The sequence below is a fragment of the Eleutherodactylus coqui genome, chromosome 6 (assembly GCF_035609145.1).
Source record: "Eleutherodactylus coqui strain aEleCoq1 chromosome 6, aEleCoq1.hap1, whole genome shotgun sequence".
Taxonomy (NCBI): Eukaryota; Metazoa; Chordata; class Amphibia; order Anura; family Eleutherodactylidae; genus Eleutherodactylus; species Eleutherodactylus coqui.
The window spans coordinates 233,263,937-233,286,061 of NC_089842.1; positions in this window are offsets into that span (position 1 = coordinate 233,263,937).

Here is a 22,125-nt window from a genome sequence, read left to right on the forward strand (position 1 = left end):
TACCCCTCCTTGCTCTTTTAGTAATCTGTCCCCTGGTTAGGTCGCTGCTGCCGCCCGCGCTGCTGAGGGACTCGCTCCCGCAGCTTTCGTTTGTGTCCCGCCGCCCGAGAGTCCCGGCGCCGGAACTATTTCCGGCCCGCGGATCTATCCGCCCTCTGCCGGCGCGGGGGCCGTTCCGCCTCTCCCTCTATCGCCCGTCGGACAGCCACGGGGCAACCCCTTCCCGCGCTGGACTTACCCTTCCTGGATACCACCGCTCCGCTCCTGGTAAGTCCTGAAGTTTCCTCTATGTTCGCTCCGGCGCCGCTTTCGGTCGCGCCCTGGCTGCTTCCCGCCGTTATGCACTGCGACCGCGCTCCGCCGCCGGCACTTTCTCTCGCTGGTCTCGGGCTCATATTCTGGCCCCCCTTCTTCGCGGCTGGACTCGGGCTCAGCCTGGCAGAGGGGATTCTTCTCCTCTGGGGCCTTCCGCGGGGCTCAAGACTCACGGCCTGTACCGGAGGGTCCCTTCCTGCCCCGACTTCTCCTGTCGGCGTCGCTCCAACTTCAGCGTCCATTCGCATCAGCCATTCCGGTCCCTGGCTGGCAACCGCCTCTTTAATTTGCAAGATGAGCTGCTCCATAACGGTTTCTTCCTTGATGTCCTCTGCACGTCTTCTCTCTTCTTTTACTCCACGTGAACTGACCGCTCCTCTTCCTCCTATCTCCTCTTTCCTGTCCTAGCTCCTCCTACCTACTCCGGTCGCTTTCTTAACCCTTTCCTGTCTAAACATCCGCCCCCCAGTCCCTTGCTCCCTCGCTAATTGCTTTGTAGCTATCTAAGAAGTCGAGTTCCTAACCACAGAGACTAGGTTCCCAAACACATGATGGCGGAATGGATCCAACGACAGCTGCCAGATATGTGAGGTCGGCCTACAGTGAGTGTGCACACACTGGACAGACTTTAAAGAAACATGGAAGGAAACTTTTTTAATTGCAGATTGCAAAAATTGTAAGTGATTTTTCCGGCACAGTTTATGTAAGTCATCTTTTTTTCAGGTCTTAGGATAAGGCTGTATGGTGACTGTGGTTGCACAACATCAGGACCGCAATGTCTGATTGTTAATGTAATGGTCTTGCGGGGTGGTTTAAAAAAATGCTGTGAAATAACTTACCAAAAAATCCAAAAACCTGCTAGATTCAGGGTCGCGGGCCGAAATCAGCACACAACTTTGCCAATATAAACCGCAATATAAGTCGTGCGCACCTGCGACTTGCTTACAACTTGTCTGCGATGTGGCAGTTTTTTAAAAAACCAAAACGCAATCTTAATTGGTCGCGAGACAGCAAGTCGCAGACAAATCACGCAAATTTTTTGGTCATGCGACTTGATGTCACCCTAGTCTAATGATTGCGAATGTCGCGGTGTGACAATCACAAACAATCCAAACCTGCTGGACTTTTGGCCATGGCAAGCAACTTTGCCAGCACAGACTTCAATGTAAATTACGTAAGACGATGACTCGCTTGCGACACGTGCGAGATTTGTTTTTTTTTATTTGTGTAAGCTCTTGTAAATTCTAAATCACACGCAACTCGCAGCAAAACCGAACCCTAAATAATTGCACAATTTTTCGGTCTCAAGACTTGACTAAAAAAGTTGCCTAGACTTAAAGGCCTTGTCCATATGTTACCGAAATACAGAACTTCTTCAACAAAGAGCTAAATGTATGGAAACAATAGAAATAGCCCTGCCATCCCATGTGCTGTGGAGTCCTTCAGCCTAGTAATCCAGTAATCGTCATCTGCACGCTTCGTCATTCCCTAGGTAGTCAGGGCCCTTGGTGGTCTTTCTGTGCTACTTCCAAACATCCCCCCCACAGTGGCTCCACTGGAGGCTTCTATTGCTGCTTTCTCTCCAGCAGGAGTCCTTGCATGGGTGCAGAGCCTAATGCAGCAGCCTCAATGCCACCGATCTGAGTGGCTGGCACAACTGCGAGCGGTGGCCCGGCCTAGTGTCCAACTCCCCGAGATCGGGATCTGCTGACGTGTGTTGTAGTCTCTGGGGGGTCAGGGACCTACCTGCAGAACCTTGCATCCACATCATCAGCCCAGCTTCGGCTGCTCAGGATCGGCCTCTCAGACACCGCTTTGTCTCACACCGTCACCAACCGGTACTCCTTCCGGTCTCCAGACTCGGTCTCACCACCGTGGGAAGAAACGGAGCTCACATCCATCGTCTAATTCAACTAATTTAATAATGGTATGCAGAGCTTGCTTTCTCCATGAGCGCTGGAAGTGGGGGTGCGGGTACAATCAGTGGCCCTTAGTAGTACGTCCCCACTTCTCTATCTCGTAGGCCTTAGATTTAGCCCTTCACTGACTCTCACAGTGTTCTTTCAGTTTCACTATACTAACAAACCCTATCCGGGGGTGGGCACCGCCCTTCTATATACACCACCCGGTTTGCCAGGGTGATGCGGATAATTTGGCCAGCCATGGGTTGCCCTTCCCCGCACTCAGGGGGCACAGTATTAAACCAAATGTTACAACAAAACAATATTTAAAAGAACAGTACACAAAAATGTCCCTTTGCAATATGACACCCTCTTATACAGCTGGGAAGGTGGAGGGACAAGCCCCCTTACAACCAAGTGGCTGCATCGCTGGATTGTTTGCATGCATTTGGATCTATGTTTGAAAATTTGTACAGCATCCAGACAACCCCTTTAAGGACATGGAGAAGTCTGAATGTCACACCTTTTGCAAAGCATCATGGGACCATTAAGAAGGTATTTCAAAGTGCAGACAAATTAGAGTTCCCCTTTAAGAATCCTGCTAAGTACTATAGAGAGCGCTCCAGTTGAAGAATATATCAGAAATAGCCTCATTTCAGCCCCTGAAGTGGCATAGTGAAGGAGCCATGTATGAAGTGGGCCATGACCTCGGGCACTTCACGGGGCCCACCCTGAATAATATGAAGACCATTAGGCTGGTGAAGAAAGTTCTGTGTATTCTTAATGAGTCATAATAAGGTCGCCCCGGGTTCATAGACAAACTATCTGCTTATCTCCTTGTTTTCCAGCCTCTGAGGGGGCCTCAGGTCCGTCACTGCACATTTTGCCCAAGACGGGAAGTGTGGGCATGGACCCAAGATTGGATTAACATGCCAAACTATAGAGGAACTCTAGAGCCAGACCTTGGTACGTGCCATCACACATTTGTCCTTTCACAGACACCGTGACCTGGTGGTGCTCGGAGTCTAATCAAGGCCCAGGAAGTCAACTCAAAACACATGTATTGTTCTATCACGCTGGGTGGAAATGGCAGCCAACAAGGCGGAGAACAAGGAAGAGGTGATGAAATGATCTAGAGTATAAACACGAAGCTAGGGGGGCACATACTTGTCCTCAGAGAACATGTGTTTACTATTACCTAGCTACCAACACATTTCGTAGTTCTAATGTCCATGGAGCTTGCGATCTAATTAGGACTTGGACAAGAGGAAGATGGTGGAGATACCTGCCAAGTGGACAGTTGAAAACGTACACGTCCCCATCTTCACCAATGTATTGATCGCGAACACTCAGGCCGATCTCACACAACCGGATAGGAATTGCGGATTCTGCAAGCGTTTGATCCATGGTAATACGCGGATCAATCAAATGCATTGGATTAAACATTAGCCTGTCAGAATTGCGTAATACGCTTGCGGAACATAGAGCATGGCATGTTCCATTTTACAGCGGATATCTGCCACGGCCAGGACTTGATAGCCATGCATGCATGGCAACCATGGGAGTGTTGCCGGTGGTGCCAATTGGGCGTGGGAGAATGCACCCATCCTCCTCCTGACTATTTAGAAACATGGTGTGGTCATGTTTGACAGCAGCATCTAAAGAGTTAACGGCCATGCTTAGAGATAACCCTGATCGTGACAGTTATTGGCGGCTGTTAGCTGTCAGAAACCGGCCAACGTCAATTTACTACTAGGTGACCGTGAAAAGGTTAATATCAACAGAAGAAACAGCTGTTAGATGACAGCTGTTCCTTTAACAATTAGGAAAGGAGCAGCTGTTCATTGATGCCCACTATTGAACGCTAACCGTGTAAATGCACATCATGAGCCGAAACCATAACTCATTGGACTCCTAACCACAGACAAAGGGGACTATTGGACATGGGGGACTAAGTGAGTCAACCACGAGGCTCCAGGGTTTTGGTCTGCCAATCACTTCACAGCAGGAACTTGAGCAAAACACTTTTGAAGACTCGAAATAGGTACTTAATATCAGTCCCACCCAGAGGTGCCCCCAGCCTTTAGGCTGCATGAGATGAAGTGTGAAATGGCACCTCCTTTCCTACAGGGAAAAAAATCCCACTCATTTTGCAGGTAATAAAAGCGTCAACACACAAGATACCCAACACATATTTGAATATTGAGACTTGTCTGAACTGAGAGAATATTAGTGCCCCAGTAGTGGCCCCCTTATTGCCCCTAATAGTAATAGTAATCCCTTTAATGGCCCCAGTAGTTATAGTGAGCCCATTAGTGGCTCGTATAGTAATAGTGACTCCCACAGTGGCCTCAATAATAATTATAAAGGGTTCCAGTAATAACAGTGAGCCCCATAGTGGCCCTAGTAGTAATATTGCCCCCATAGTAGCCTCACTACCAATAGTGACCCCCATAGTGACCTCAGTAGTAATAGTGTTCCCCTATTAGCTTCTGGCCCGGCAACAACCCAACAGGCACTTACCGAGCCTGCAGCTGCTGTCCGGCGGCAACTGCTGCTAGTGAGTCTGTGACTGCTGACCTCTCCCCCTAGCATCTGTGTGTGTAGTGGCCCAGAGTCAGTGGGGCCCCTCCATAGTGTTATATATCTGTCTTGTGCCATTTGTCTTGTCAGTGTCTTATGTGTTGTGTGCATTTGCTATGTGTATTGCACCTCTGCAGCACTGAATGGGTTAATGTCTGGGTTATGTCTGGAAATGTATCGTGTTGTGTGTCATGTGATTATGTTTCATATATATGTTTGCAAGGATGCTTGTTGGAGAAGAACAGCCTGTGACAGTCTAGTGAGTAGTCTTCTATTCTGCTTGCAAGAAATAAGTAGTAAATCTGAGTGAACCTCACGGACAATTGATTGGTCTGTGTGTGGAGAATGGAGGAAGCTGAGCGATTCCCTTCTGCTTGGCCTGGGACCCGTCTACCCAGGATATGCCAGTACTACTACTAAGTGCTGAGTGAGAGGAGGACCGTTGCTTGGCTAGGAGAAAGGCACAAGAAACGTGAGTGCGTACCGGTAGAGAGTAAGAGAGAGAGAGAGTCACCCGGAGCGAGATCACGCAGATAACTAGGACTGTGGATTCTCTGGATTGCCCCAAGAGTCCTCCCTGTTACACCACCTTGACTTGTTGTACCCATGCCAAACTACTGTTGTAAGTTGGAATTTACTGAAGCAACAGTAAACTGACATTACCGACAATTCCCAGTTTGTCCAGGAAGTTTCCCTTTGTGTGTATGAAGTTATTTCACCATCAAGATTCACCACAGAGGATCGAATGGTGGCGTCACAAGTGACAAAAACTTTAAGGTAACTCCTGGTTACTTTTCCCCCTGTGACCTCCTCCAGCAGTAACTTGGTCAGGGTCTGAGCTACCCTCAGGGGAGGAGATGATAGAGCCACCCGTGACAAGGTTTTTATCTACCCCGCCATCTCCTCAGCTGTGGGCCCGCCCCTTGGACGCTGCATGTGCAAGAACGCACATTGATGCCCACCTCTGAGGTCCTTCTGTCGCCTAATGGTAGGAGCACCCTTGGTCCCCCTGATTGGCATACTGAATACTGAGGCACAAAACCAGTGAATACCAAATAGTGAAGCACTGAAAAAAGTGGACCTTAGAGACAAAACATCATGAACGAAGGCCATCATTGATTGAGGCCCTATCAACAAACACAAAGTACTAGTGCATTAAAGGGGTTGTCTCGCGGCAGCAAGTGGGGTTATACACTTCTGTATGGCCATATTAATGCACTTTGTAATATACATCGTGCATTAAATATGAGCCAAACAGAAGTTATTCACTTACCTGCTCCGTTGCTGGCGTCCCCGTCTCCATGGCTCCATCTAATTTTGCTGTCTTCTTGCTTTTTTAGACGCGCTTGCGCAGAAGTGTCTTCTCCCCTTCTGCTCGGTCCGGGCATGAGTGGCGTTCTGGCTCCGCCCCCTTCTACGCGTCATCGCATAGCTCCCCCCGTCACGTGTGCCAATTCCAGCCAATCAGGAGGCTGGAATCGGCAATGGACCGCACAGAGCCCACGGTGCACCATGGGAGAAGATCCGCGGTGCATCGTGGGTGAAGATCCCGGCGGCCATCTTGGAGAAGGAAGAAGTAGGAAGAAGAAAGTAGTCGCAGAGCGGGGATTCGGGTAAGTAATATATGTATTTTTTTTTAAACACATCCCTTGGGTTTGTCCTGCGCCGAACGGGGGGCCTATGCAAAAAAAAAAAAACCCGTTTCGGCGCGAGACAACCCCTTTAAGTTTTTGGACACTGAGGACTAAGTCAGTGAACCACAGGAGTTCAGGGTTTTGGTCTCTAAAACGGCTGGGCAACAGGAACTCGGGCACTCAACTTTTGAAGACCAGAGATTGGGACATAATACCAATCCTACCCGGGATTGGGGTACTCAAACTGAAGCATCAGACTACCTAAAACCAAGTAGTGAAGCACCAAAAAAATTGGACAGCAGAGACTGAACACCATGGATGAAGGCAAAATACCAGACATTCTGGCAGTATTATCTACTGCTAGGATTTGCACCCCGCACTGGAGCCGCGTGGGTGTGACTTAGTACCTCTGCACTGGGTCTTGTCAGGAAAAGTGATTACTTACAAAGTTCTCTCTTTGGGCTAACTCCACTCCCATTCAAAATGCAGTCGCTACGTGAAGTTGCTCTTTCTCCTCCATTTTCACCACAAGGAAGCTGAAGGTGCTTCTATGGGGTTCTGTGTTAGGTGGTAGACCAGTTGGAACTCTCTGAGATGGTCTCTCTTTCCCGCTTTCAAGCACTCCTATTTAAACCCTCACTCACACCACGTGACATGACAGACTGGATACACTTACAGACAGACTATGATTTTATTGAAGTTAACTTCTCAAGCGCCGCAGCTGTGCAACACACACACACTGGATATAACAAGACAGGCTTTGCATAGTGCATCTACATAGGACAAACATGTATGACATTTATGGAGGGGACCAGGATGATATTTTGGGACACTACACCAACTTATACTGCAGCGCTTTCGAGGTACATGGAGCACACAAACAACATGGAATGTACAGAAATTACAAGAGTAACATGTGGTAGTCAATTATTTGGAAACAAAGGGGGTGGGATCATACAGAAGGTACAGGGGCAGGCGAAGGAGCAAGGGTAACACAGCAATGCGTCGATAACGTAAAATACAGTTTGTAGGACACAAACGGGGTGGGGTAGTACAAGAGGTGCAGGGCAGGAAATGTACATGATAGGCAAAAGTGGAAAGCCATAGCCTGGGGGCATATTGTGGGGGAGGGGGACTAAACCAGGAGTTTTGGTATGCTTCTATGAAGAGGTGCATCTTTAAGGTGCATCTGAAGTTCCGTGTGACAAGGTTTGTCCGGATGTTTTGGGGTAGATCATTCCAGAGGATCGGTGCTGCTCTAAAGAAGTCCTGGAGGCGAGCATGTGAGGTTTGTATTAGAGGAGTGTTTAGTCTGAGTGTGTTAGCAGATCAGTGGATGCAGGTTGGGTGGTGTGCGGACAGGAGGAAAGCAATGTACGGTGGCGCGGCGCCATGTGTAGTGGCCAAGTGCAGACACTTGTGGGGAGACAGCAGGGAATAAGATGGTTGTCAACGGTGGCGCTACTGTCCCTTTACAGAATATCAAGACATGGCCTGGCCCAGCTGCGCACAGTGGCAAAAGTAATAACAGTGGTGATAATTGCTGTAGTTTGAATGTTCATGTGATGCCAGTAACTTTTTAGTGAAGTGTTCTGGTAGCAATGAAATGCAAAGTCAGACCAGATTTGATAAAGTAAACCAAAGGCACACAGTTTACTTAATGCTTAGAAGATTAAGAACAGTTCACACTTTGTAGAATTTCCAATTAGCATTAACTTCAACAGATTCGCTGTGAGCAGAAAATACACAAACTAGTTCCTTAACTTTCCCTCTGTTCAGGAAGATAAGCCCACCAGTCTTAGTTATCTGGGGGTTCTTCCAGACAGGTATTTGTGGAGGAATGCAGGCAATCAGGCCGGCTTTCCTGGGATTAGTTAGACTCACACTTGGTAATGGCTGCTCTCCTCCGAGTTCCGAGGGGTCTGCCCTGACTGTGAATCCTTCTCTAGAAGGGATGAAAAAGACTCCTTCCAGTCTAGCCTCTAGACCTTGACTTTCTTTACTGAGCTCAACCAGAATCTTTAAGCCCGGCTTGCTTAGACTCCACTTCCAGACCACCCACTCTGGCTCTGACTCTGCTTCCAACTCTCCAATCGTGCCCCATATCTGATTTTTCTAGTTTTACCTACAGCTATGGGGTGATCTGCCTAGCCATTTCTAGGGCTGCTTCAGATGACTGACAAGACACACAGGGTTAGGGTGAGTTCTGCACAGTCACTCAGGGTTAGGCTACACAGACACCAGACAAAGCCAATGCACATAGCAACACAGTCTACCACATTTAATAGTACAAACACATATACACACCACAGGAGGTAGGTATTAAAGTGCTAAAGGGTCCCTACTCTGGGACACTACAGTTAGAGAGCATTGTGGATGAGGCTGATGAGTTTGACTTGAGTTCTGTAGTGGATTGGCAGCCAGTGCAGCAACTGGCAGAGTGCAGAGGAGTCTGAGAAGTGGCTGGATAGGAGCTGCCACATTTAGTATGGATTGGAGAGAGGAGAGTCTGGTGCACAAATTTTTTTTGTGATTCTGCCTGCATTACATGGCCAAAATCCGTGAGTCTGAGTCCGGTCATCTTGTTCTCCAGGGATATATCGGGTCTTATACGATTCAGGACTTCTGTGTTTGTTACTATTGCTGTCCAGGGTATATGCAGCAGCATTCACCAGCACCACAGCTCAAACGCATCAATCCTCCTTCTATCAGCTTTTTTTCGCAGTCCCGCTTTCACATCCGTACATGGCTATGGGGAAACCAGTGGTTTGCACTATCCTGCGTTTAGTTGCTATTCCAATATCCCTACTTTTCCAGATTTTGTCCATATTTAGCATTGCGCTTCACCCTTCTGTACCAAGGACTAAACATAGGAACTGCAGCACTGAAGCAACAAGATACCAACCTTTGTGGCTCTGAACCACGGACCTTATGCATTAGTTCCCTAAACTTCTTGAGATCCTATAGAGCTTGTATTGCTACAAGTCAATAAAGAACTCACTAAGACCAATTTTCATGGAAACCTTGCGACCTACCAGATGGTTTTCAGATTGTTGGAGGGAACACCCAAGGTGCAGATACAACCAATGGTGGAGAGGTCCTTTAGATAGCTAAGTCCTAAGCAACCCAGTGTAACTTCCCTTTATATCCAGTCAGGAGGCTCATGTAGCAGGAGAATAGTTCTCTCGTAATTGAGCTATGAAACAATAGAGCTATGTCTAGAGGTTAAAGATGGGCCGTATCTAATCCACGGGGTGAGATGTGTGCCATAAATGTAGAGTGCAACTTGCATTGTGCAGCAGGCACTATGGAACGGAGGGGGGGGGGGGGGGGGGGTTGTAATGCCCTTGTAGACCGCCTGGCCATGAAATCTGTATTGTCATTGGCACCTCATTAACTCGTCCAAGCAGCAGGCATCCAGCTGCGTGCAACCTCTGGACCTTCGTAAATCTGTACGGGATGAAAGGAACGTTACTAATCTTTTATGAAGAGCAGGAGCTGTTATGGAGAACTCTGGGGCGAATGTGACATTTCTAGCTAACGTTAATGAAATACCATGGTGACGGCGCGGCCATGACTCATGATGACTTGCTCTACGAACCAAGTCACATTTTTTTCAATGAGGACAACTGAGCAACAACGTTTTATTACATTTTTGTCTTATTAAAATCTCCACCCAAAACAAATGTTTTCCATTAATTTGATTAAATATAATGTTCCTTGTTTCCATCCACCCAAACCACTCCTGAACTATAGGACATACAAAATCATTTAAGGGGTCAAAATGTATTTCCAAAATAAACCAGAATGGGATCCTGATGTAGGATGAAGGTCATTACTAATTGCTACTGTGACCTTCCTATTAGGAGTTGGACTGCTTCACCAGAAGATGAGAAGGAAGGGACACCACAATGTTAGCAAAAAATGGAAGGGACAACTGGCCCAAGGTCATGATGCCATGTGGAGAAGGTTCAACAAGGGCACATTTTTCTTGTCCTAGAGTGAGGAAGTTGAGGAAGTATGAAACACCCTAATGCCACAGAGTTTCTTCTTCTTCTTTATGCATGCCCTTAATCTGACTCAAGGTATCAACCCTGCTTGTTCAAACTCTGAGCTACAACCCATCAGACGAAATTACACTTCACGAGCTTAATATGAAACAAAACTTGTCCTACAGGCAGCAAGATGTCTACAATTAACATAATAAGGTCTGCTCACTTTGTGAAACCTAACCCCCCCCTGCTGCTTCTATTGTACCTTCAGAAGGCAACTCAGAAGATGGAATGTAGCCACAATGAGAACCAACTGGGAGAGACTGAGGGGTGAGGTACGCCAGGAGAGGATGTTGAAGATAGAGACCATCTTACCAAGAAGAAATTCTTACCAATTGATTACTGTGCTATGTTATTGGCTGAAGCCCCTGTGACGTCCCATAAACTGGGTGGGACTGCAGCTGTCAATAGAGACCGGAGCGGGGGACCAAGCGTTTTCGCGGGACACCCTGGGAGCGGGTGGAGGTGAGTATATGACTATTTATTATTTTAATGCATGGTGAAGGCGTTGTCCAGAGTTTGGCTATTGAAATTTAAGACATGTGTCATACATGTCCAGGGCAGACTTGAATTGCAGAATCCAAAACGGCAACCGCCTCTGGATTCCGCAGCTAATATCACCCATAGCATGCTATGCAAAAGTGATTCTTCATACACGAGCGGAAAAAAATTGCGGTTTCCACTCACGGATGAAAAATTTCAGCATGCTTCATTTTCCTGCGTGTCCATACAGATTGCTTCCATTGAAGTCAATGGAAGCCATTTGACCCGCGGCCCATCCGCAATTGACATTGCGGACAGGCCGCGGATTTTGAGGGGAAAGCAGGAGTTTAAAAGAATCTGTACTGTGCATGTCTGACAGCGAGCCGTGCGGACTATCCGCAGTACAGAAAGAAGAAAATGAAAACAGGTACGCACGGATTCCACTGCTGCCAGGGCCCGATTCTGCTGCAGGATTCTACATGCGGAATCCGACACACCCATGTGCATTTGGCCTCAATGTTCCTAATGGCACAGTAGAGTAGCTGCAGCAGCTCCCAAGTCCCATTTTTGCTCAAGACACACCATTAGACCCAGTGGGGGACCTGATTTCAAGTTCTAAGAGTTTATTGGCGAAGTATCCTCCATAAAGTGATGTCACTTTCCCAATCCCAGCTCCAGAATCTGAGTCTTTCTTCTTCAGTTGCCCACACATCTGAATCGGTGTCCCATTGGCACTATCATTTTGTATTTTTGCCCAGTTCTCATGGCCAACAGAATTCTTGTGATCCTTATATCTCCTACATGGCCATTGCGCGGCAATAATCGGAGAGGTGTTGGTCAGAGTTTTCAAGTGATTTTATTGCATATCTTTCAACCAGAAGATAAAAGGGCAAGCCCACTTTGCTCTTCCCAAGCTCATACTCCAAAATTACTCCCTTAAAGGGGTTGTCCCGCGCCGAAACGGTTTTTTTTTTTTTCAATAGCCCCCCCGTTCGGCGCGAGACAAACCCGATGCAGTGGTTAAAAAAGAAAACCGGATAGTGCTTACCTGAATCCCCGCGCTCCGGTGACTTCTTACTTACCTTGTGAAGATGGCCGCCGGGATCTTCACCCTCGGTGGACCGCAGGTCTTCTGTGCGGTCCATTGCCGATTCCAGCCTCCTGATTGGCTGGAATCGGCACGTGACGGGGCGGAGCTACGAGGAGCCGCTCTCTGGCACGAGCGGCCCCATTCAGAAAAGAAGAAGACCGGACTGCGCAAGCGCGTCTAATCCGGCGATTAGACGCTGAAAATTAGACGGCACCATGGAGACGAGGACGCCAGCAACGGAACAGGTAAGTGAATAACTTCTGTATGGATCATAATTAATGCACAATGTACATTACAAAGTGCATTAATATGGCCATACAGAAGTGTATACCCCCACTTTGTTTCGCGGGACAACCCCTTTAAACTCTTCTGCTATTGGCTGGTAAGACCTGGTGGACTTGTTCCTGGTTGTGCTGGAAGAGCTTTATTGTCCATTATCTTCTCCCTAGGTAAAAGCGGTGAGTGACCCACCTTACAGGCCTCTCATCAGCCAAGCCAGAAACCTACTGCCCACTGATGAGGGGCAAACGACCTAAAACAGATGCCTGTGTATGGTTTTCTGGCTTGGTTTCCTATTCTGAATCATTGTTTTACGGACTTGTTAAAAAGTCATACATTGATTTGAAGGAATGCTGCAATCCAATAGGTGGCGCTACAGAGGTATTGTTCCATCTTCCTTATTTGCATACATTACTCAGAGGAGCATGCACCTTTCAGGTTTCTTTTCACACCCCTTCTGGGTGCTCTCCTTGGGGAGAGACAATACCATCCCCTGACCCACTCATCCCCTAGGTGTCTCCATACACCTTTTGGATGCTCTTCTTAGGGAGAAATGACACCCCTCTTGACCCATCTTCTGCAGATGCTACAAAATTATCTTGACTATTAAGCCCCCAAAGACTTTTAACCTACAGGGGACTTGTATTTTCAGCAGTCCTGGGACAAAATTGGTCTGAAGACTGTATAGAGGGGTGAAACCCCTGGTTCTTTATATTTTTATTGTTGACCTGTTTTAAGTGTGTATCCCTTTGGGATTTTACAATTGCAGGCCCTCAGCAGAAGCAGATAGGAGGATGCCATTGCCATTTGAGGTGTGTGAGTTGAGAGGACAGCAAAAGGATGTGCCCATAAGAGCTCTAACCCTGAGCATAGAAGGCAACAGAGAACTGTTGCTGTGGACTATAATTGAGAACCAGAGTTCGTAGCTGGAATCTTTGAAGGCGTAGGTAGAAGCTTCTAGTCAGACTACCAGAGGTCCACCAAGCCATCTGCCATGAAATCTGCCAAACTTTGTTTGCAAATAAAGCCATTCTATTGCATGATGTGCCATGGATCTACCTGTAAGGGGGGGGGGGGGGCGGATAATAGCACCTGGTATTCTTCCTTTGTATGGTTGTCCCCTAGATCTGCCAGTTGCAGTGACCCCTCTTCCGTCTTCCAAGATGGTAGCCCTAGCCCTGTAACTATGCGGTGCACACTGTACATCAGTAGTCTCAGGCAATTCACACTTATGTGAGCAGCAGTGGCCAATTAGAGCTGTGTATAGTGTCTTATACTATTGATACACCCATGCCTCCCAACTGTCCCGGATTCTGTGGAAGAGTCCGGGATTTGAGACACAGTCCCGGGTGCCAGGAGGCATGTTTCATTCTCTCCCCAACTGACAAGCATTTAACTCACTTGCAGTCCTAGAGCAGCAGCCAAGGCTACTATTATCTGTGCGACCCCTTACCTCTACCCTGGAGTCTGCAGTCCTGCATGCAGACGCCAGTGAGGAGCTCAGAGGTAGCACTGATTACAGCAGCAGTGCTGCCAGACCAGGACAAGTCAATTAAACGCTTGTAAGGTGGCTGGAGGTCCACTAGGGGGTCATTATTAAGACTGGGGCTACTAATGGGGGTCACTATTACTACAAGGCCACTATGAGGATCAATATTATTACTGAGACCACTACGGGGTCACTATTACTACTGGTGCCACTAACCAAGTCACTGTTCCTACTGGAGCCATTAATGGGGGCACTGTTTCTACTGGGGCCACTAATAGGGAAACTATTACAACTCAGGCCACTATAAGGATCACTATTACTACTGGGGCCATGGTGAGGGTCACTATTACTACTGGAGCCATTGTGAGGGTCACTATTACTACTGAGGCCATTGTGAGGATCACTATTAATACTGGGGCCATTATGGGGGCACTGTTACTACTGGGGCCATTGTGAGGGTCACTATTACTACTGGGGCCATTGTGAGGGTCACTATTACTACTGGAGCCATTGTGAGGGTCACTATTACTACTGGGACCATTGTGAGGATCACTATTACTACTGGGGCCATTATGGGGGCACTGTTACTACTGGGGCCATTGTGAGGATCACTAATACTACTGGGGCCATTATGGGGGCACTGTTACTACTGGGGCCATTAAGGGGGTCACTACTACTGTGAGGAGGACACTGAGGGACATTTACTGTGAGGAGGTAACTGAATGGCACTAGTATAAGATATAAAGGACATGACTTTGTGTAAAAGGAGTATGACTTGTCATAAAACAGTCGGTGTGTAGAACGCCGCTACAGTAGGAACTTTTTTCATTGTACTAAAGTTGGGGGGGCATGGATACAACACCAGTGCTCATTTTGCGGCAGGTAGCCTATAAAATACCATGGCCATCTTAGAAGAAGAAAGAGAGGTCACAGAACATGCTGGATATGGGGACAAGGTCTTCAGACATATTTTGTCCTGGAACTGAAGGGTCTCTCTAAGCTAACTGTGATGCCATTTAATCTGTTCCTACTCAAAGTGCAACATAAGGGACGATTCCAGGTGGTACTACCCTATATGAAATGATGACGGCTGGACAACCTAAACTCTGCGCAGCATCTATAAATTTTCTTCATGAACTTTTAAGGTTGATTAATGGAAAACCTCTCGGCAGACCACCCTGTCATCACCACCTGGAATCTTTTTTCCATTTTTCTCGTCAAGAAAGCTTCCACGAGACATGAGGATTTATGTCCTGCTGGAAAGATGAGATGGAAATGCGGAGTATTCCAGGCCCAGGGATGAGAGTTCAAGTCTGTACATGTTTTATGGCTTCTAATAACCGTGAGGAGAGCTAAGATGATTATAGCCGTGATGGGCTATAAGATGTATATGTATAACGCTATATAGGTATGAGGTCACGGTAACCACCCCAAAGAGGTTGGTGCCAAGCGGGACAATGCTACTGGTTGATGTGTTAACCCTTTCATCTATACGATGTGTCACATTAACCAAATGCTTTTTGTAGGATATTATGTTACACAGACCTATCACATGAGGGGCAAGAATGTGTGTCATAGGATCCTGGTGAATGTGTGTCATAGGATCCGGGTGCTGCCGCTGGAATTTCATTGTCTCAGCAGTGACTTATTGTGTAAAAATCCCACAAGAGAAGAGAGTAAAAAACCCAGGCTCTAGAAATCTGGAAATTGGACCCTTTAATGGGCGTAATACTGAGATTTGTGCCTTAAGCATGTCGATAGTAGAAAATATCCACACTTACGCGCTCAATGTTAAGTTATCCAATGTGTATGGTCAAGGCAAGGCGGGGTGTGGCTGGTTGGGTTGTGGGAATCACCTGTCTATGGCAGCTGCTCTCCTATGGACAGGGGAACTCAGGGTTGCCCAATGGTGGAGGATAGGTTAGAGTGAAAGTATGGCTGGTAATGGGTAACACCAAGTTGGAGACATACACAGTCGAGTCCTATTATGATGACCACCTCCTACCTTTGAGGGCAGCAGCACCATGAAGGAAGTGATGTGTGGTGGGCTTTGTGGGTATATAAGGTGTACAGCAGGCCATCTGCTCACATATCAGTGGTTGTGATAGGTAAAAAGGGCGATTTATCAGAGTTGTAAAAAGGGAAGATTATTGGCTTTTGGCCGCTCATCTATGTGGAAGGCACTATGAAAAGGGTTGGTTATGAATCCATCCTTGCAGATCATGTACTCCCATATATGCTTGTTACCTTCCTAGAGGCAGATAGGATCTTCCAGCAAGACAATACAACCTGTCACATGGCTAGAAATGTTCAACAGTGGTTAGAAGAGCAAGACCAAGACTTCCAAGTACTTCCCGACCCCCTAATGCCCCAGACTTAGACCCAACTGAGCATCTGTGGGACCACCTCGATCATCATATTGGTACTTGCGTAAGCAGAATGGCCAAGTGACACTGCCTCAGAGAGGGTTTGGCGTGGACAGTGTCCCAAGGTAAAGTCCAAAGTGGCAACTGGACACAGCGTTCTTTCATAACAGTCCTTTCTCTCAGTGTTCTCCTGCACAACTGGCTAAAGGCCATTTTCTGTTTTTGCTGTCCCCTTTCCCACATATTCCTGCCCTTTAAAGGACCCGTAGCTGGTTTGTCAATTAAGCCAAAACAAAGCATGATGACGAAACAGCACCCCGTTCTCCAATGTTTAACACAGATCTACCAATGGGGTGGGGGTAGGGCCGCTTCAATACCCTAGTGTTTGTAAAACCCACCCGTTCCATGGTTCTGCGCCGTCACCCCACTCCCTTATGCCACTAAAGTTATTTTTTTGTGGCTGAAAAAATAATAAACATTCATGCTTGCCTATCTCAACAGGCTGTACTCCTCCGTGCAGCTTCCCCATGATCCCCATTACCCCCTGGCAAACAGCTGATCAGCAGATGGTTGCAGGTAATGGATGCCTGGCAATCTACCATTTACAACTGGACAACCCCTTTTCTGGAATTCAGAGTTAATGAAGTGGGTTCTTTGTTCCAGATCCTCCTGTTTTGCCCAGAGTGGATGCAAAGAGCATCTTTCTCACTGGAGGACTACTGCTGTACTGCATTACGCAGATAACTCGTAGATTTGAAGGGTACTGTGTAATACTTAAAGGGGTTGTCCTGCGCCGAAATGGGTTTTTTTTTTTTTCAATAGCCCCCCCGTTCGGCGCGAGACAAACCCGATGCATGTGTTGAAAAAAAAAAAACGGATAGTACTTACCCGAATCCCCACGCTCCGGTGACTTCTTACTTACCTTGCGAAGATGGCCGCCGGGATCTTCACCCTCGGTGGACCGCAGGTCTTCTGTGCGGTCCATTGCCGATTCCAGCCTCCTGATTGGCTGGAATCGGCACACGTGACGGGGCGGAGCTACGAGGAGCGGCTCTCCAGCACGAGCAGCCCCATTCAACACGGAGAAGACCGGACTGCGCAAGCGCGTCTAATCGGGCGATTAGACGCTGAAAATTAGACGGCACCATGGAGACGGGGACGCTAGCAATGGAACAGGTAAGTGAATAACTTCTGTATGGCTCATAATTAATGCACAATGTACATTACAAACTGCATTAATATGGCCATACAGAAGTGCTTACCCCAACTTTGTTTTGTGGGACAACCCCTTTAATCTGACCATTTTTCCAGCGATTTTCTGTGCAATTTTGATGCATGTCCGATGCCATTTTACATTAAAAACGATTTTCCAAAATGTACAACCCCTTTAAGATTTCAGAGATACACAGTAGTTCCATCTACTCTCCTACAGAGCGGTTGGAGAAAAGAAAGCAAGATGGTCTCTATGTGGCAGTAACCAATTGTAATACTTCCTGATTCCAAATATGGTAAGCCAACCTTGTTAATAAAAGGCTTGATTGTAATATAATTTGAGTGTATGATATGCTTTAGGTTAGGCATCTAGGCTTGGTCAGGGGTGTGTCCACACACTAAGCAAGGGCGTGTCCAGAGACATTAAGCATAGGCGTGTCCAGTAAGTATAAACAAAGGTTGTGTCCACACAAAGCCACATGCCAAAAGTGTTGCTTAAACAGAGACACACCCTTATAAAGGGAAAAACAAAAAATATTAAAAAAATGAATGCATATAGACTGACCTATTTAATAAATGTGCTGTGTCTACATGCGGGAGGAGTAATCCATGGGTGGTACCAAATAACTACTAATTAATTTGAGTCGTCATCTGCAGAGCAGGGATACATGTCACACAGACGTCGGCCGTGGCATCCTTTGTCTACTTTGTCAGTTTTCACAGAAATTAAGTGAGACTTGAGATGCTGGACCAGGCACTGGCATGAGAATGGTCTCCCAGGACTTCAAAGACTCAGTTACCAGTGTGTCTGAGCTGTTGATGGTCCAAGATAACTGAGATTTTCAGAGCCTTTGCCAAGAAATTGTTATTTTAGTTGAAAATCTGTAACTTCAAACAAGGCGACTTCACTGGAAACTATTTCGCAGATACTTCTTGCCATATTGAAGAACAAATCCACCCTCAAGCTAAAATGATGCTGTGCATATTAAAGGGGAACTCCATCTTAAAGGTGTTGTCCAGGCTTACAATAACATGACTACTTTCTACCTGAAACAGCACCCTACGCTGGTGCTTGAGGGGGTCCAAGACACCCACCGTCATATAAGGAGACAACAGTGCTGCATCTGAGGAACAGGCCTACAGCCAAAGAGACAGCGGGGTAAAGATGTTATCCTTGTCACGGAGCTCTACCATCTCCTCCCCTGAGGGTAGCTCGGGACACGTCGCTGCTGGGGGAGATCACAGGGATAGTAACTGGAAGTTACCTTAAGTCCAATTATCACTCATGACGCTATCATTCCTTCTACTGGAATGGATCTTGTAGACGAATAAAATAGTCCAACACCAGAAGAATATACCTTGGAACAAAACTGGGAATGGTCGATCTTGTCCATTAACTTAAATTCTCAATAAAGTCGATAACAATTGCAGGAATCACAACATACAAGACTCTATCATGGTGAAGAACAATCCACAGTCCGAGTTATCTGCAGGTCCTTTCACTCCCGGCAATCACTTTCTCCACTGGCAACAACACTCACACTTGCTTTATTCTCTTCTCGCTGATAAGCGGTTCCATTCTCTCAGTACTCAGCAGAGTAGTACAGAGGATTCCTGGGTTGGTGATCAGGCAACCGGTTGGCCTCCTCCATGCTCCACATACAGACCAATCTGACAGCCTCTCTGTAGTGTCTCTGTGGCTGAGTGACAGACTGGCATCAGACTCCACTCTTGCATTCTTTGCAAACACATATTTATAACACCATCACGTGACCACAAACGATACACACAAAACAATACATTTTCCAGACAGGACAGAACATACCAGACATTAACTCTTTCAGTTCTGCAAACATCCAATACATATAATTCTAATGCACTCTACAAACAAGACACTGACAAGACAGTGACACGGGACAGACATAAAACATTTTGGAGGGGACCCCATTAACTCTGGGCTACCACAACAGTATGGCGCATGGTAGGACAAGTCCCTATAACTATTCCTGCATTCAGACACAGGACACACAGCTGGCCTTAGCTATGTGAAACCAGTGCGGTTGCACAGGGTGTCTGTCATCTGCTAGCTTGAAGGTGATGGGACAACTGCAGGTCAAGCTGCAGTGCTGGGGCAGAGGAGGCCATCAGTTCTGATGTTGTATTTGTTATGAGCTTGGTTCTGGTACTGTATTTATGAACTGAATTTGGTTCTGGTACAGTATTTATGTTGTGAGCTTGGTTCTGAGGATATATTTATATTATGAGCTGCATTTATATACTGTACTGATCTTCGTTCTGGTGCTGGGTTTATGGACTGATTTTGGTTCTAGTACTATATTCACTAAGCTTGGTTCTAATACTGTATTTATTCGCTGAGCCTGGTAATGACCTTATTCACTGAGTTTGGTACTTGGACTGTATTTACTGAGCTGTTCTGGTTTGGGTATGGTACTGTTGCACAAGCAGAATACATGCAGACTGGTCATCAGTGTAATATATATATATACCTTTTTTCTTACGCCAGATGGAGGGACGACAAAAAAATTTGCACACGGTGTCATCCAACCTAAGGCTGTCCCTAACAGGACTTTTAAGTTATATCTCTGACCACAAACTAAAAATGATGGGCATTGAAGCCACATGCTCATAAGTTTTTGTCACATGACTATTGGGTGTGGCTGCATAGCGGCAGTACATGGTGACTATTGGCTCTATATAGCTCTATAAGGTCATGTGATGTGAGCTATAATGACCAAGACCCCCCTTCCTCCATCCAGGGAGGCTTATTTGTAGACATATCACCACCATGCTGTGCCTACATATTGAATGTATTTTAAAATTGGCGCATAGGTGCCAGTGCTGCTGTCCAGATGCTCCGCGCACTGAGAATCCGGTCGCTTCAAAGTTTCGCCCTCGAGAAAGTTTTTCTCTGTAGTTCAAACAAAATCAAAAGAAATAAGAAGTGACTGAAATTAATACCAGAGCCGCAGCGGGAACCGAGTGTGGAAAGGAAACCTCCTCTCTACGCCGGCCGCGTTTGTGGACTGATCGGAGTAGACGTAGCGTGCAATGCGTGCCAGGAAAAACCAATACAAATCACAGTTTCTATTTTTGTGCCCGTTGCTCACATCTGACCTTGAAACCAGCAGCTTAACCCCTTCCTCTCACAGCCATTTTTCATTTTTTCATTGCCGTCTTGTCATCCTCACCTTCGAAAAGCAATAACCGTTTTATTTCTTTGTCAACAGCATTTATTTCATGAGCTTGCTTCTGGGGCTGTATTTATGTACTGAGTTTGGTTCTGGTGCTGTGTTTATACTGTGAGCTTGGGTCTGGTACTGTATTTATCTTATGAGCTTAGTTCTGGGGCTGTAGCTATATACTGATCTTCATTCTGGTGCTGCATTTATGTACTGATCTTGGTTCTAGCACTATATTCATTGAGCTTGGTTCTGATACTGTTTTTATTTGCTGAGCCTGGTACTGTCCTTACTCACTGAGTTTGGTACTTAGACTGTATTTACTGAGTGGTTCTGGTTTGGGTATGGCACTGTCTTTCTGCTTGCACAAGCAGAATGCATGCAGATTGTTCATCAGTGCAATATAACACAGGGGCCTAACTATAGAGGGTGCAGGGGATGCGGTTGCACCTGGGCCCAGGAGCCCATAAGGCCTCTCTTCTCCATATAGGGAGCCCAGTACTATGAATAAAGCATTATAGTTGGGGACCCTGTTACAGGTTTTGCATTGGGGCCCAGAAGCCTCAAGTTATACTGTGCAGCATGGTTTAGGTATGGGTGCGGGTACAGATACAGATAGAGGGGGGGCCCCAGCTCACCTTCTACATCAGGGCCCCTGAGCCTTTAGTTACGCCCCTGATATAACATACTGTATGTAAATATTACTTTTTTCTTATGACAGGTGGGGAAGGGGGTTCCAAAGCTTTTGTGCAGTGGGTCAACTAACAGGGCTTTTAAGTTACACCTCTGATCAAAGACTAAAAATTATGGCCATTTGATTTGCATTGGGGTACTCAGATCAAGCGTATGTACATGCCTGAAAAAAATAGCAGGATGTCCTATTTTGGTCAGTATTATGGACCAGAAAAGCCTTTGAAGTCAATAGGATTGCGTAAATATGCAGTGATGCAGTACATACCGTGTTTCCCCGAAAATAAGACAGTGTCTTATATTAATTTTTGTTCAAAAAGGTTTAACTTTTTTACATGTATAGCTGCCTGAACACTATTTAAAATGACTTTTTTAGTTAACTGTTAGCAGAACTTAATTTTGGAGTAGGGCTTATATTTCAAGTATCCTCAAAAAGCCTGAAAAATCATTTTGCATCCTCAAAAATTCTGGAAAGTCATGCTATGTCTTATTTTCAGAGGATGTCTTATTTTCAGGGAAACAGGGTATGTATTCACTGCGTATTTATGCATAAAACCAATGGGGCTTTCTTGCATTTTGTTACGCAGTGAATATACACGCAGAGTCGGACCCAGACTTTGAATCTGGAAGCGGGATGCAGATGGAACCAACGACTTCCATTGCTCAGATGGAGACTTCTAAGTTCCCTGTTTGAGTAACTTTCTCTTAGTTTCCAGCATTAGTGCTGGAGAGAATTACGTGGACAACCATGGATTCCTGAGGGTTTCATCTCTGGGCTGCTTCTGAATCCTGAATTTGGGGATCCTTACATAACCCCGGACAGAACCCTGG